We start from the raw sequence: 16,148 nt of genomic DNA on the forward strand, positions 1-16,148 counted from the left end.
GTCCCCAGGGGTAGGGTTGGGGCACAGTAGTGGGATCTAGTTTTACGTAGGAACGTATAGAGAAAATCTTTAAACTTTTTTCTCAAAAACTATGACGCCAGGAAAGCTCAAATTAGATTGGAAGCATCCTCAAGTAGCGTAGATTCTAGTTTGTTCAAATCATGGTCCCCGGGGGTAGGGTAGGGCCACATTAGGGGGATCAAGTTTTACATAGGACTATATAGAAAAAATCTATAAAATCTTCTTCTCAAAAAGTATCAGGGGAGGAAAGCTCAAATTGAATTGAAAGCATCACAAGGAAGTGTAGTTTCAAGTTTGTTCAAATCTTGGTTCCCGGGGGTAGGGTAGGGTCACAATAGAGGGATGAAGTTTTACATAGGAATATATAAAGAAAATATTTAAACTTTCTTCTAAAAAACCATTATGCTGGGAAAGTTCAAATTAAAATGAAAGCATCCTCAGGTATTGTATATTCTTGTTTGTTCAAATCATGGTCCCCGGGGGTAGGGTTGGGCCACATTAGGGGGATCAAGTTTTACATAGGAATATAAAGTGAAAATCTTTAAAATCTTCTTCTCAAAAAGTATCAGGGGAGGAAAGCTCAAATTGAATTAAAAGCATCATCAGGAAGTGTAGTTTCAAGTTTGTTCAAATCTTGGTTCCCGGGGGTAGGGTAGGGTCACAATAGAGGAATGAAGTTTTACATAGGAATATATAAAGAAAATATTTAAACTTTCTTCTCAAAAACCATTATGCTAGGAAAGTTGATTAAAATGGAAGCATCCTCAGGTAGCGTAGATTCTAGTTTGTTCAAATCATGGTCCCCAGGGGTAGGGTTGGGGCACAGTAGTGGGATCTAGTTTTACGTAGGAACATATAGAGAAAATCTTTAAACTTTTTTCTCAAAAACTATGACGCCAGGAAAGCTCAAATTAGATTGGAAGCATCCTCAAGTAGCGTAGATTTTAGTTTGTTCAAATCATGGTCCCCGGGGGTAGGGTAGGGCCACATTAGGGGGATCAAGTTTTACATAGGACTATATAGAAAAAATCTATAAAATCTTCTTCTCAAAAAGTATCAGGGGAGGAAAGCTCAAATTGAATTGAGAGCATCACAAGGAAGTGTAGTTTCAAGTCTGTTCAAATCTTGGTTCCCGGGGGTAGGGTAGGGTCACAATAGAGGGATGAAGTTTTACATAGGAATATATAAAGAAAATATTTAAACTTTCTTCTAAAAAACCATTACGCTAGGAAAGTTCAAATTAAAATGGAAGCATCCTCAGGTATTGTATATTCTAGTTTGTTCAAATCATGGTCCCCGGGGGTAGGGTTGGGCCACATTAGGGGGATCAAGTTTTACATAGGAATATATATTGAAAATCTATAAAATCTTCTTCTCAAAAAGTATCAGGGGAGGAAAGCTCAAATTGAATTAAAAGCATCATCAGGAAGTGTAGTTTCAAGTTTGTTCAAATCTTGGTTCCCGGGGGTAAAGTAGGGTTACAATAGAGGGATGAAGTTTTACATAGGAATATATAGAGAAAATCTTTAAAATCTTCTTCTCAAAAACCATTATGTTAGGAAAGTTCAAATTAAAATGGAAGCATTCTCAGAAAGCGTAGATTCTAGTTTGTTCAAATCATGGTCCCCGGGGGTAGGGTTGGGCCACAGTAGTGGGATCAAGTTTTACATAGGAACATATAGAGAAAATCTTTAAAATCTTCTTCTCAAAAACCATTACGCTAGGAAAGTTGATTAAAATGGAAGCATCCTCAGGTAGCGTAGATTCTAGTTTGTTCAAATCATGGTCCCCAGGGGTAGGGTTGGGGCACAGTAGTGGGATCTAGTTTTACGTAGGAACGTATAGAGAAAATCTTTAAACTTTTTTCTCAAAAACTATGACGCCAGGAAAGCTCAAATTAGATTGGAAGCATCCTCAAGTAGCGTAGATTCTAGTTTGTTCAAATCATGGTCCCCGGGGGTAGGGTAGGGCCACATTAGGGGGATCAAGTTTTACATAGGACTATATAGAAAAAATCTATAAAATCTTCTTCTCAAAAAGTATCAGGGGAGGAAAGCTCAAATTGAATTGAAAGCATCACAAGGAAGTGTAGTTTCAAGTTTGTTCAAATCTTGGTTCCCGGGGGTAGGGTAGGGTCACAATAGAGGGATGAAGTTTTACATAGGAATATATAAAGAAAATATTTAAACTTTCTTCTAAAAAACCATTATGCTGGGAAAGTTCAAATTAAAATGAAAGCATCCTCAGGTATTGTATATTCTTGTTTGTTCAAATCATGGTCCCCGGGGGTAGGGTTGGGCCACATTAGGGGGATCAAGTTTTACATAGGAATATATATTGAAAATCTATAAAATCTTCTTCATAAAAAGTATCAGAGGAGGAAAGCTCAAATTGAATTAAAAGCATCCTCAGCAGGTGTAGTTTCAAGTTTGTTCAAATCTTGGTTCCCGGGGGTAAAGTAGGGTTACAATAGAGGGATGAAGTTTTACATAGGAATATATAGAGAAAATCTTTAAAATCTTCTTCTCAAAAACCATTATGCTAGGAAAGTTCAAATTAAAATGGAAGCATCCTCAGAGAGCGTAGATTCTAGTTTGTTCAAATCATGGTCCCCGGGGGTAGGGTTGGGCCACAGTAGGGGGATCAAGTTTTACATAGGAACATATAGAGAAAATCTTTAAAATCTTCTTCTCAAAAACCATTACGCTAGGAAAGTTGATTAAAATGGAAGCATCCTCAGGTAGCGTAGATTCTAGTTTGTTCAAATCATGGTCCCCAGGGGTAGGGTTGGGGCACAGTAGTGGGATCTAGTTTTACGTAGGAACATATAGAGAAAATCTTTAAACTTTTTTCTCAAAAACTATGACACCAGGAAAGCTCAAATTAGATTGGAAGCATCCTCAAGTAGCGTAGATTCTAGTTTGTTCAAATCATGGTCCCCGGGGGTAGGGTAGGGCCACATTAGGGGGATCAAGTTTTACATAGGACTATATGGAAAAAATCTATAAAATCTTCTTCTCAAAAAGTACCAGGGGAGGTAAGCTCAAATTGAATTGAGAGCATCACCAGGAAGTGTAGTTTCAAGTTTGTTCAAATCTTGGTTCCCAGGGGTAGGGTAGGGTCACAATAGAGGGATGAAGTTTGACATAGGAATATATAAAGAAAATATTTAAACTTTCTTCTCGAAAACCATTACGCTAGGAAAGTTCAAATTAAAATGGAAGCATCCTCAGGTATTGTATATTCTAGTTTGTTCAAATCATGGTCCCCGGGGGTAGGGTTGGGCCAAAGTAGGGGGATCAAGTTTTACATAGGAATATAAAGTGAAAATCTTTAAAATCTTCTTCTCAAAAAGTATCCGGGGAGGAAAGCTCAAATTGAATTGAGAGCATCACAAGGAAGTGTAGTTTCAAGTTTGTTCAAATCTTGGTTCCCGGGGGTAGGGTAGGGTCACAATAGAGGGATGAAGTTTTACATAGGAATATATAAAGAAAATATTTAAACTTTCTTCTCGAAAACCATCACGCTAGGAAAGTTCAAATTAAAATGGAAGCATCCTCAGGTATTGTATATTCTAGTTTGTTCAAATCATGGTCCCCGGGGGTAGGGTTGGGCCACAGTAGGGGGATCAAGTTTTACATAGGAATATAAAGTGAAAATCTTTAAAATCTTCTTCTCAAAAAGTATCAGGGGAGGAAAGCTCAAATTGAATTAAAAGCATCATCAGGAAGTGTAGTTTCAAGTTTGTTCAAATATTGGTTCCCGGGGGTAGGGTAGGGTCACAATAGAGGAATGAAGTTTTACATAGGAATATATAAAGAAAATATTTAAACTTTCTTCTCAAAAACCATTATGCTAGGAAAGTTGATTAAAATGGAAGCATCCTCAGGTAGCGTAGATTCTAGTTTGTTCAAATCATGGTCCCCAGGGGTAGGGTTGGGGCACAGTAGTGGGATCTAGTTTTACGTAGGAACATATAGAGAAAATCTTTAAACTTTTTTCTCAAAAACTATGACGCCAGGAAAGCTCAAATTAGATTGGAAGCATCCTCAAGTAGCGTAGATTTTAGTTTGTTCAAATCATGGTCCCCGGGGGTAGGGTAGGGCCACATTAGGGGGATCAAGTTTTACATAGGACTATATAGAAAAAATCTATAAAATCTTCTTCTCAAAAAGTATCAGGGGAGGAAAGCTCAAATTGAATTGAGAGCATCACAAGGAAGTGTAGTTTCAAGTCTGTTCAAATCTTGGTTCCCGGGGGTAGGGTAGGGTCACAATAGAGGGATGAAGTTTTACATAGGAATATATAAAGAAAATATTTAAACTTTCTTCTAAAAAACCATTATGCTGGGAAAGTTCAAATTAAAATGGAAGCATCCTCAGGTATTGTATATTCTAGTTTGTTCAAATCATGGTCCCCGGGGGTAGGGTTGGGCCACATTAGGGGGATCAAGTTTTACATAGGAATATATATTGAAAATCTATAAAATCTTCGTCTCAAAAAGTATCAGGGGAGGAAAGCTCAAATTGAATTAAAAGCATCATCAGGAAGTGTAGTTTCAAGTTTGTTCAAATCTTGGTTCCCGGGGGTAAAGTAGGGTTACAATAGAGGGATGAAGTTTTACATAGGAATATATAGAGAAAATCTTTAAAATCTTCTTCTCAAAAACCATTATGCTAGGAAAGTTCAAATTAAAATGGAAGCATCCTCAGAGAGGGTAGATTCTAGTTTGTTCAAATCATGGTCCCCGGGGGTAGGGTTGGGCCACAGTAGGGTGATCAAGTTTTACATAGGAACATATAGAGAAAATCTTTAAAATCTTCTTCTCAAAAACCATTACGCTAGGAAAGTTGATTAAAATGGAAGCATCCTCAGGTAGCGTAGATTCTAGTTTGTTCAAATCATGGTCCCCAGGGGTAGGGTTGGGGCACAGTAGTGGGATCTAGTTTTACGTAGGAACATATAGAGAAAATCTTTAAACTTTTTTCTCAAAAACTATGACGCCAGGAAAGCTCAAATTAGATTGGAAGCATCCTCAAGTAGCGTAGATTCTAGTTTGTTCAAATCATGGTCCCCGGGGGTAGGGTAGGGCCACATTAGGGGGATCAAGTTTTACATAGGACTATATAGAAAAAATCTATAAAATCTTCTTCTCAAAAAGTATCAGGGGAGGTAAGCTCAAATTGAATTGAGAGCATCACCAGGAAGTGTAGCTTCAAGTTTGTTCAAATCTTGGTTCCCGGGGGTAGGTTAGGGTCACAATAGAGGGATGAAGTTTGACATAGGAATATATAAAGAAAATATTTAAACTTTTCTTCTCGAAAAGCATCACGCTAGGAAAGTTCAAATTAAAATGGAAGCATCCTCAGGTATTGTATATTCTAGTTTGTTCAAATCATGGTCCCCGGGGGTAGGGTTGGGCCACAGTAGGGGGATCAAGTTTTACATAGGAATATAAAGTGAAAATCTTTAAAATCTTCTTCTCAAAAAGTATCAGGGGAGGAAAGCTCAAATTGAATTAAAAGCATCATCAGGAAGTGTAGTTTCAAGTTTGTTCAAATCTTGGTTCCCGGGGGTAGGGTAGGGTCACAATAGAGGGATGAAGTTTTACATAGGAATATATAAAGAAAATATTTAAACTTTCTTCTCAAAAACCATTATGCTAGGAAAGTTGATTAAAATGGAAGCATCCTCAGGTAGCGTAGATTCTAGTTTGTTCAAATCATGGTCCCCAGGGGTAGGGTTGGGGCACAGTAGTGGGATCTAGTTTTACGTAGGAACATATAGAGAAAATCTTTAAACTTTTTTCTCAAAAACTATGACGCCAGGAAAGCTCAAATTAGATTGGAAGCATCCTCAAGTAGCGTAGATTTTAGTTTGTTCAAATCATGGTCCCCGGGGGTAGGGTAGGGCCACATTAGGGGGATCAAGTTTTACATAGGACTATATAGAAAAAATCTATAAAATCTTCTTCTCAAAAAGTATCAGGGGAGGAAAGCTCAAATTGAATTGAGAGCATCACAAGGAAGTGTAGTTTCAAGTCTGTTCAAATCTTGGTTCCCGGGGGTAGGGTAGGGTCACAATAGAGGGATGAAGTTTTACATAGGAATATATAAAGAAAATATTTAAACTTTCTTCTAAAAAACCATTATGCTGGGAAAGTTCAAATTAAAATGGAAGCATCCTCAGGTATTGTATATTCTAGTTTGTTCAAATCATGGTCCCCGGGGGTAGGGTTGGGCCACATTAGGGGGATCAAGTTTTACATAGGAATATATATTGAAAATCTATAAAATCTTCTTCTCAAAAAGTATCAGGGGAGGAAAGCTCAAATTGAATTAAAAGCATCATCAGGAAGTGTAGTTTCAAGTTTGTTCAAATCTTGGTTCCCGGGGGTAAAGTAGGGTTACAATAGAGGGATGAGGTTTTACATAGGAATATATAGAGAAAATCTTTAAAATCTTCTTCTCAAAAACCATTATGCTAGGAAAGTTCAAATTAAAATGGAAGCATCCTCAGAGAGGGTAGATTCTAGTTTGTTCAAATCATGGTCCCCGGGGGTAGGGTTGGGCCACAGTAGGGTGATCAAGTTTTACATAGGAACATATAGAGAAAATCTTTAAAATCTTCTTCTCAAAAACCATTACGCTAGGAAAGTTGATTAAAATGGAAGCATCCTCAGGTAGCGTAGATTCTAGTTTGTTCAAATCATGGTCCCCAGGGGTAGGGTTGGGGCACAGTAGTGGGATCTAGTTTTACGTAGGAACATATAGAGAAAATCTTTAAACTTTTTTCTCAAAAACTATGACGCCAGGAAAGCTCAAATTAGATTGGAAGCATCCTCAAGTAGCGTAGATTCTAGTTTGTTCAAATCATGGTCCCCGGGGGTAGGGTAGGGCCACATTAGGGGGATCAAGTTTTACATAGGACTATATAGAAAAAATCTATAAAATCTTCTTCTCAAAAAGTATCAGGGGAGGTAAGCTCAAATTGAATTGAGAGCATCACCAGGAAGTGTAGTTTCAAGTTTGTTCAAATCTTGGTTCCCGGGGGTAGGTTAGGGTCACAATAGAGGGATGAAGTTTGACATAGGAATATATAAAGAAAATATTTAAACTTTTCTTCTCGAAAACCATTACGCTAGGAAAGTTCAAATTAAAATGGAAGCATCCTCAGGTATTGTATATTCTAGTTTGTTCAAATCATGGTCCCCGGGGGTAGGGTTGGGCCACAGTAGGGGGATCAAGTTTTACATAGGAATATAAAGTGAAAATCTTTAAAATCTTCTTCTCAAAAAGTATCAGGGGAGGAAAGCTCAAATTGAATTGAGAGCATCACCAGGAAGTGTAGTTTCAAGTTTGTTCAAATCTTGGTTCCCGGGGGTAAAGTAGGGTTACAATAGAGGGATGAGGTTTTACATAGGAATATATAGAGAAAATCTTTAAAATCTTCTTCTCAAAAACCATTATGCTAGGAAAGTTCAAATTAAAATGGAAGCATCCTCAGAGAGGGTAGATTCTAGTTTGTTCAAATCATGGTCCCCGGGGGTAGGGTTGGGCCACAGTAGGGTGATCAAGTTTTACATAGGAACATATAGAGAAAATCTTTAAAATCTTCTTCTCAAAAACCATTACGCTAGGAAAGTTGATTAAAATGGAAGCATCCTCAGGTAGCGTAGATTCTAGTTTGTTCAAATCATGGTCCCCAGGGGTAGGGTTGGGGCACAGTAGTGGGATCTAGTTTTACGTAGGAACATATAGAGAAAATCTTTAAACTTTTTTCTCAAAAACTATGACGCCAGGAAAGCTCAAATTAGATTGGAAGCATCCTCAAGTAGCGTAGATTCTAGTTTGTTCAAATCATGGTCCCCGGGGGTAGGGTAGGGCCACATTAGGGGGATCAAGTTTTACATAGGACTATATAGAAAAAATCTATAAAATCTTCTTCTCAAAAAGTATCAGGGGAGGTAAGCTCAAATTGAATTGAGAGCATCACCAGGAAGTGTAGTTTCAAGTTTGTTCAAATCTTGGTTCCCGGGGGTAGGTTAGGGTCACAATAGAGGGATGAAGTTTGACATAGGAATATATAAAGAAAATATTTAAACTTTTCTTCTCGAAAACCATTACGCTAGGAAAGTTCAAATTAAAATGGAAGCATCCTCAGGTATTGTATATTCTAGTTTGTTCAAATCATGGTCCCCGGGGGTAGGGTTGGGCCACAGTAGGGGGATCAAGTTTTACATAGGAATATAAAGTGAAAATCTTTAAAATCTTCTTCTCAAAAAGTATCAGGGGAGGAAAGCTCAAATTGAATTGAGAGCATCACCAGGAAGTGTAGTTTCAAGTTTGTTCAAATCTTGGTTCCCGGGGGTAGGGTAGGGTCACAATAGAGGGATGAAGTTTTACATAGGAATACATAAAGAAAATATTTAAACTTTCTTCTCGAAAACCATCACGCTAGGAAAGTTCAAATTAAAATGGAAGCATCCTCAGGTATTGTATATTCTAGTTTGTTCAAATCATGGTCCCCGGGGGTAGGGTTGGTCCACAGTAGGGGGATTAAGTTTTACATAGGAATATAAAGTGAAAATCTTTAAAATCTTCTTCTCAAAAAGTATCAGGGGAGGAAAGCTCAAATTGAATTGAAAGCATCACCAGGAAGTGTAGTTTCAAGTTTGTTCAAATCTTGGTTCCCGGGGGTAGGTTAGGGTCACAATAGAGGGATGAAGTTTGACATAGGAATATATAAAGAAAATATTTAAACTTTTCTTCTCGAAAACCATTACGCTAGGAAAGTTCAAATTAAAATGGAAGCATCCTCAGGTATTGTATATTCTAGTTTGTTCAAATCATGGTCCCCGGGGGTAGGGTTGGGCCACAGTAGGGGGATCAAGTTTTACATAGGAATATAAAGTGAAAATCTTTAAAATCTTCTTCTCAAAAAGTATCAGGGGAGGAAAGCTCAAATTGAATTGAGAGCATCACCAGGAAGTGTAGTTTCAAGTTTGTTCAAATCTTGGTTCCCGGGGGTAAAGTAGGGTTACAATAGAGGGATGAGGTTTTACATAGGAATATATAGAGAAAATCTTTAAAATCTTCTTCTCAAAAACCATTATGCTAGGAAAGTTCAAATTAAAATGGAAGCATCCTCAGAGAGGGTAGATTCTAGTTTGTTCAAATCATGGTCCCCGGGGGTAGGGTTGGGCCACAGTAGGGTGATCAAGTTTTACATAGGAACATATAGAGAAAATCTTTAAAATCTTCTTCTCAAAAACCATTACGCTAGGAAAGTTGATTAAAATGGAAGCATCCTCAGGTAGCGTAGATTCTAGTTTGTTCAAATCATGGTCCCCAGGGGTAGGGTTGGGGCACAGTAGTGGGATCTAGTTTTACGTAGGAACATATAGAGAAAATCTTTAAACTTTTTTCTCAAAAACTATGACGCCAGGAAAGCTCAAATTAGATTGGAAGCATCCTCAAGTAGCGTAGATTCTAGTTTGTTCAAATCATGGTCCCCGGGGGTAGGGTAGGGCCACATTAGGGGGATCAAGTTTTACATAGGACTATATAGAAAAAATCTATAAAATCTTCTTCTCAAAAAGTATCAGGGGAGGTAAGCTCAAATTGAATTGAGAGCATCACCAGGAAGTGTAGTTTCAAGTTTGTTCAAATCTTGGTTCCCGGGGGTAGGTTAGGGTCACAATAGAGGGATGAAGTTTGACATAGGAATATATAAAGAAAATATTTAAACTTTTCTTCTCGAAAACCATTACGCTAGGAAAGTTCAAATTAAAATGGAAGCATCCTCAGGTATTGTATATTCTAGTTTGTTCAAATCATGGTCCCCGGGGGTAGGGTTGGGCCACAGTAGGGGGATCAAGTTTTACATAGGAATATAAAGTGAAAATCTTTAAAATCTTCTTCTCAAAAAGTATCAGGGGAGGAAAGCTCAAATTGAATTGAGAGCATCACCAGGAAGTGTAGTTTCAAGTTTGTTCAAATCTTGGTTCCCGGGGGTAGGGTAGGGTCACAATAGAGGGATGAAGTTTTACATAGGAATACATAAAGAAAATATTTAAACTTTCTTCTCGAAAACCATCACGCTAGGAAAGTTCAAATTAAAATGGAAGCATCCTCAGGTATTGTATATTCTAGTTTGTTCAAATCATGGTCCCCGGGGGTAGGGTTGGTCCACAGTAGGGGGATTAAGTTTTACATAGGAATATAAAGTGAAAATCTTTAAAATCTTCTTCTCAAAAAGTATCAGGGGAGGAAAGCTCAAATTGAATTTAAAGCATCATCTGGAAGTGTAGTTTCAAGTTTGTTCAAATCTTGGTTCCCGGGGGTAGGGTAGGGTCACAATAGAGGGATGAAGTTTTACATAGGAATATATAAAGAAAATATTTAAACTTTCTTCTCAAAAACCATTATGCTAGGAAAGTTGATTAAAATGGAAGCATCCTCAGGTAGCGTAGATTCTAGTTTGTTCAAATCATGGTCCCCGGGGGTAGGGTTGGGCCACAGTAGGGGGATTAAGTTTTACATAGGAATATATAGTGAAAATCTATAAAATCTTCTTCTCAAAAAGTATCAGGGGAGGAAAGCTCAAATTGAATTAAAAGCATCATCAGGAAGTGTAGTTTCAAGTTTGTTCAAATCTTGGTTCCCGGGGGTAAAGTAGGGTTAAAATAGAGGGATGAAGTTTTACATAGGAATATATAGAGAAAATCTTTAAAATCTTCTTCTCAAAAACCATTATGCTAGGAAAGTTCAAATTAAAATGGAAGCATCCTCAGAAAGCGTAGATTCTAGTTTGTTCAAATCATGGTCCCCGGGGGTAGGGTTGGGCCACAGTAGGGGGATCAAGTTTTACATAGGAATATATTGAGAAATCTATAAAATCTTCTTCTCAAAAAGTATCAGGGGAGGAAAGCTCAAATTGAATTGAGATTATCACAAGGAAGTGTAGTTTCAAGTTTATTCAAATCTTGGTTCCTGGGGGTAGGGTAGGGTCACAATAGAGGGATGAAGTTTGACATAGGAATATATAAAGAAAATATTTAAACTTTCTTCTCAAAAACTATTATGCTAGGAAAGTTCAAATTAAAATGGAAGCATCCTCAGGTATTGTATATTATAGTTTGTTCAAATCATGGTCCCCGGGGGTAGGGTTGGGCCACAGTAGGAGGATCAAGTTTAATATAGGAATATATTGAGAAATCTATAAAATCTTCTTCTCAAAAAATATCAAGGGAGGAAAGCTCAAATTGAATTGAAAGCATCATCAGGAAGTGTAGTTTCAAGTTTGTTCAAATCTTGGTTCCCGGGGGTAAAGTAGGTTACAATAGAGGGATGAAGTTTTACATAGGAATATGTAGAGAAAATCTTTAAACTTTCTTCTCAAAAACCATTATGCTATAAAAGCTTAAAATATAATTGGAAGCATTTTGAAGTAGTGTAGAATCTAGATTGTTCAAATCATGGTCCCCAGTGGTAGGGTTGGGCCACAGTAGGGGGATCAAGTTTTATATAGGAATGTATAGTGAAAATCTTTAAAATCTTCTTCTCAAAAAGTATCAGGGGAGGAAAGCTCAAATTGAATTGAAAGCATCATCAGGAATTGTAGTTTCAAGTTTGTTCAAATCTTGGTTCCCGGGGGTAGGAAATGGTCACAACAGAGGGATGAAGTTTTACATAGGAATGCATAGAGAAAATCTTTAAAATCTTCTTCTCAAAAACAATTATGCTAGGAAAATTCAAAATAAAATGGAAGCATCCTCAGGTAGCGTAGATTCTAGTTTGTTCAAATCATGGTCCCCGGGGGTAGGGTAGGGCCACAGTAGTGAGAACAAGTTTTACATAGGAACATATAGAGAAAATCTTTAAACTTTTTTCTCAAAAACTATGACGCCAGGAAAGCTCAAATTAGATTGGAAGCATCCTCAAGTAGCGTAGATTCTAGTTTGTTCAAATCATGGTCCCCGGGGGTAGGGTAGGGCCACATTAGGGGGATCAAGTTTTACATAGGACTATATAGAAAAAATCTATAAAATCTTCTTCTCAAAAAGTATCAGGGGAGGAAAGCTCAAATTGAATTGAGAGCATCACAAGGAAGTGTAGTTTCAAGTTTGTTCAAATCTTGGTTCCCGGGGGTAGGGTAGGGTCACAATAGAGGGATGAAGTTTTACATAGGAATATATAAAGAAAATATTTAAACTTTCTTCTCAAAAACCATTATGCTAAGAAAGTTCAAATTAAAATGGAAGCATCCTCAGGTATTGTATATTCTAGTTTGTTCAAATTATGGTCCCCGGGGGTAGGGTTGGGCCACAGTAGGGGGATCAAGTTTTACATAGGAATATATAGTGAAAATCTATAAAATCTTCTTCTCAAAAAGTATCAGGGGAGGAAAGCTCAAATTGAATTGAAAGCATCATCAGGAAGTGTAGTTTCAAGTTTGTTCAAATCTTGGTTCCCGGGGGTAAAGTAGGGTTACAATAGAGGGATGAAGTTTTACATAGGAATATATAAAGAAAATCTTTAAAATCTTCTTCTCAAAAACCATTAGGTAAGGAAAGTTCAAATTAAAATGGAAGCATCCTCAGAAAGCGTAGATTCTAGTTTGTTCAAATCATGGTCCCCGGGGGTAGGGTTGGGCCACATTAGGAGGATCAAGTTTTACATAGGAATATATATTGAAAATCTATAAAATCTTCTTCTCAAAAAGTATCAGGGGAGGAAAGCTCAAATTGAATTAAAAGCATCATCAGGAAGTGTAGTTTCAAGTTTGTTCAAATCTTGGTTCCCGGGGGTAAAGTAGGGTTACAATAGAAGGATGAAGTTTTACATAGGAATATATAGAGAAAATCTTTAAAATCTTCTTCTCAAAAACCATTATGTTAGGAAAGTTCAAATTAAAATGGAAGCATTCTCAGAAAGCGTAGATTCTAGTTTGTTCAAATCATGGTCCCCGGGGGTAGGGTTGGGCCACAGTAGTGGGATCAAGTTTTACATAGGAACATATAGAGAAAATCTTTAAAATCTTCTTCTCAAAAACCATTACGCTAGGAAAGTTGATTAAAATGGAAGCATCCTCAGGTAGCGTAGATTCTAGTTTGTTCAAATCATGGTCCCCAGGGGTAGGGTTGGGGCACAGTAGTGGGATCTAGTTTTACGTAGGAACATATAGAGAAAATCTTTAAACTTTTTTCTCAAAAACTATGACGCCAGGAAAGCTCAAATTAGATTGGAAGCATCCTCAAGTAGCGTAGATTCTAGTTTGTTCAAATCATGGTCCCCGGGGGTAGGGTAGGGCCACATTAGGGGGATCAAGTTTTACATAGGACTATATAGAAAAAATCTATAAAATCTTCTTCTCAAAAAGTATCCGGGGAGGAAAGCTCAAATTGAATTGAGAGCATCACAAGGAAGTGTAGTTTCAAGTTTGTTCAAATCTTGGTTCCCGGGGGTAGGGTAGGGTCACAATAGAGGGATGAAGTTTTACATAGGAATATATAAAGAAAATATTTAAACTTTCTTCTAAAAAACCATTATGCTAGGAAAGTTCAAATTAAAATGGAAGCATCCTCAGGTATTGTATATTCTAGTTTGTTCAAATCATGGTCCCCGGGGGTAGGGTTGGGCCACATTAGGGGGATGAAGTTTTACATAGGAATATATAGTGAAAATCTATAAAATCTTCTTCTCAAAAAGTATCAGGGGAGGAAAGCTCAAATTGAATTAAAAGCATCATCAGGAAGTGTAGTTTCAAGTTTGTTCAAATCTTGGTTCCCGGGGGTAAAGTAGGGTTACAATAGAGGGATGAAGTTTTACATAGGAATATATAGAGAAAATCTTTAAAATCTTCTTCTCAAAAACCATTATGCTAGGAAAGTTCAAATTAAAATGGAAGCATCCTCAGAGAGCGTAGATTCTAGTTTGTTCAAATCATGGTCCCCGGGGGTAGGGTTGGGCCACAGTAGGGTGATCAAGTTTTACATAGGAACATATAGAGAAAATCTTTAAAATCTTCTTCTCAAAAACCATTACGCTAGGAAAGTTGATTAAAATGGAAGCATCCTCAGGTAGCGTAGATTCTAGTTTGTTCAAATCATGGTCCCCAGGGGTAGGGTTGGGGCACAGTAGTGGGATCTAGTTTTACGTAGGAACATATAGAGAAAATCTTTAAACTTTTTTCTCAAAAACTATGACGCCAGGAAAGCTCAAATTAGATTGGAAGCATCCTCAAGTAGCGTAGATTCTAGTTTGTTCAAATCATGGTCCCCGGGGGTAGGGTAGGGCCACATTAGGGGGATCAAGTTTTACATAGGACTATATAGAAAAAATCTATAAAATCTTCTTCTCAAAAAGTATCCGGGGAGGAAAGCTCAAATTGAATTGAGAGCATCACAAGAAAGTGTAGTTTCAAGTTTGTTCAAATCTTGGTTCCCGGGGGTAGGGTAAAGTCACAATAGAGGGATGAAGTTTTACATAGGAATATATAAAGAAAATATTTAAACTTTCTTCTAAAAAACCATTATGCTAGGAAAGTTCAAATTAAAATGGAAGCATCCTCAGGTATTGTATATTCTTGTTTGTTCAAATCATGGTCCCCGGGGGTAGGGTTGGGCCACATTAGGGGGATCAAGTTTTACATAGGAATATATATTGAAAATCTATAAAATCTTCTTCTCAAAAAGTATCAGGGGAGGAAAGCTCAAATTGAATTAAAAGCATCCTCAGCAGGTGTAGTTTCAAGTTTGTTCAAATCTTGGTTCCCGGGGGTAAAGTAGGGTTACAATAGAGGGATGAAGTTTTACATAGGAATATATAGAGAAAATCTTTAAAATCTTCTTCTCAAAAACCATTATGCTAGGAAAGTTCAAATTAAAATGGAAGCATCCTCAGAGAGCGTAGATTCTTGTTTGTTCAAATCATGGTCCCCGGGGGTAGGGTTGGGCCACAGTAGGGGGATCAAGTTTTACATAGGAATATATATTGAAAATCTATAAAATCTTCTTCTCAAAAAGTATCAGGGGAGGAAAGCTCAAATTGAATTGAAAGCATCATCAGGAAGTGTAGTTTCAAGTTTGTTCAAATCTTGGTTCCCGGGGGTAAAGTAGGGTTACAATAGAGGGATGAAGTATTACATAGGAATATATAGAGAAAATCTTTAAAATCTTCTTCTCAAAAACCATTATGCTAGGAAAGTTCAAATTAAAATGGAAGCATCCTCAAGTAGCGTAGATTCTAGTTTGTTCAAATCATGGTCCCCGGGGGTAGGGTTGGGCCACAGTAGGGGGATCAAGTTTTACATAGGAACATATAGTGAAAATCTATAAAATCTTCTTCTCAAAAAGTATCGGGGGAGGAAAGCTCAAATTGAATTAAAAGCATCATCAGGAAGTGTAGTTTCAAGTTTGTTCAAATCTTGGTTCCCGGGGGTAAAGTAGGGTTACAATAGAGGGATGAAGTTTTACATAGGAATATATAGAGAAAATCTTTAAAATCTTCTTCTCAAAAACCATTATGCTAGGAAAGTTCAAATTAAAATGGAAGCATCCTCAAGTAGCGTAGATTCTAGTTTGTTCAAATCATGGTCCCCGGGGGTAGGGTTGGGCCAAAGTAGTGGGATCAAGTTTTACATAGGAACATATAGAGAAAATCTTTAAAATCTTCTTCTCAAAAACCATTACGCTAGGAAAGTTGATTAAAATGGAAGCATCCTCAGGTAGCGTAGATTCTAGTTTGTTCAAATCATGGTCCCCAGGGGTAGGGTTGGGGCACAGAAGTGGGATCTAGTTTTACGTAGGAACATATAGAGAAAATCTTTAAACTTTTTTCTCAAAAACTATGACGCCAGGAAAGCTCAATTTAGATTGGAAGCATCCTCAAGTAACGTAGATTCTAGTTTGTTCAAATCATGGTCCCCGGGGGTAGGGTAGGGCCACATTAGGGGGATCAAGTTTTACATAGGACTATATAGAAAAAATCTATAAAATCTTCTTCTCAAAAAGTATCCGGGGAGGAAAGCTCAAATTGAATTGAGAGCATCACAAGGAAGTGTAGTTTCAAGTTTGTTCAAATCTTGGTTTCCGGGGGTAGGGTAGGGTCACAATAGAGGGATGA

This window comes from Crassostrea angulata, chromosome 4 (assembly GCF_025612915.1).
Source record: "Crassostrea angulata isolate pt1a10 chromosome 4, ASM2561291v2, whole genome shotgun sequence".
In the NCBI taxonomy this organism is placed as follows: domain Eukaryota; kingdom Metazoa; phylum Mollusca; class Bivalvia; order Ostreida; family Ostreidae; genus Magallana; species Magallana angulata.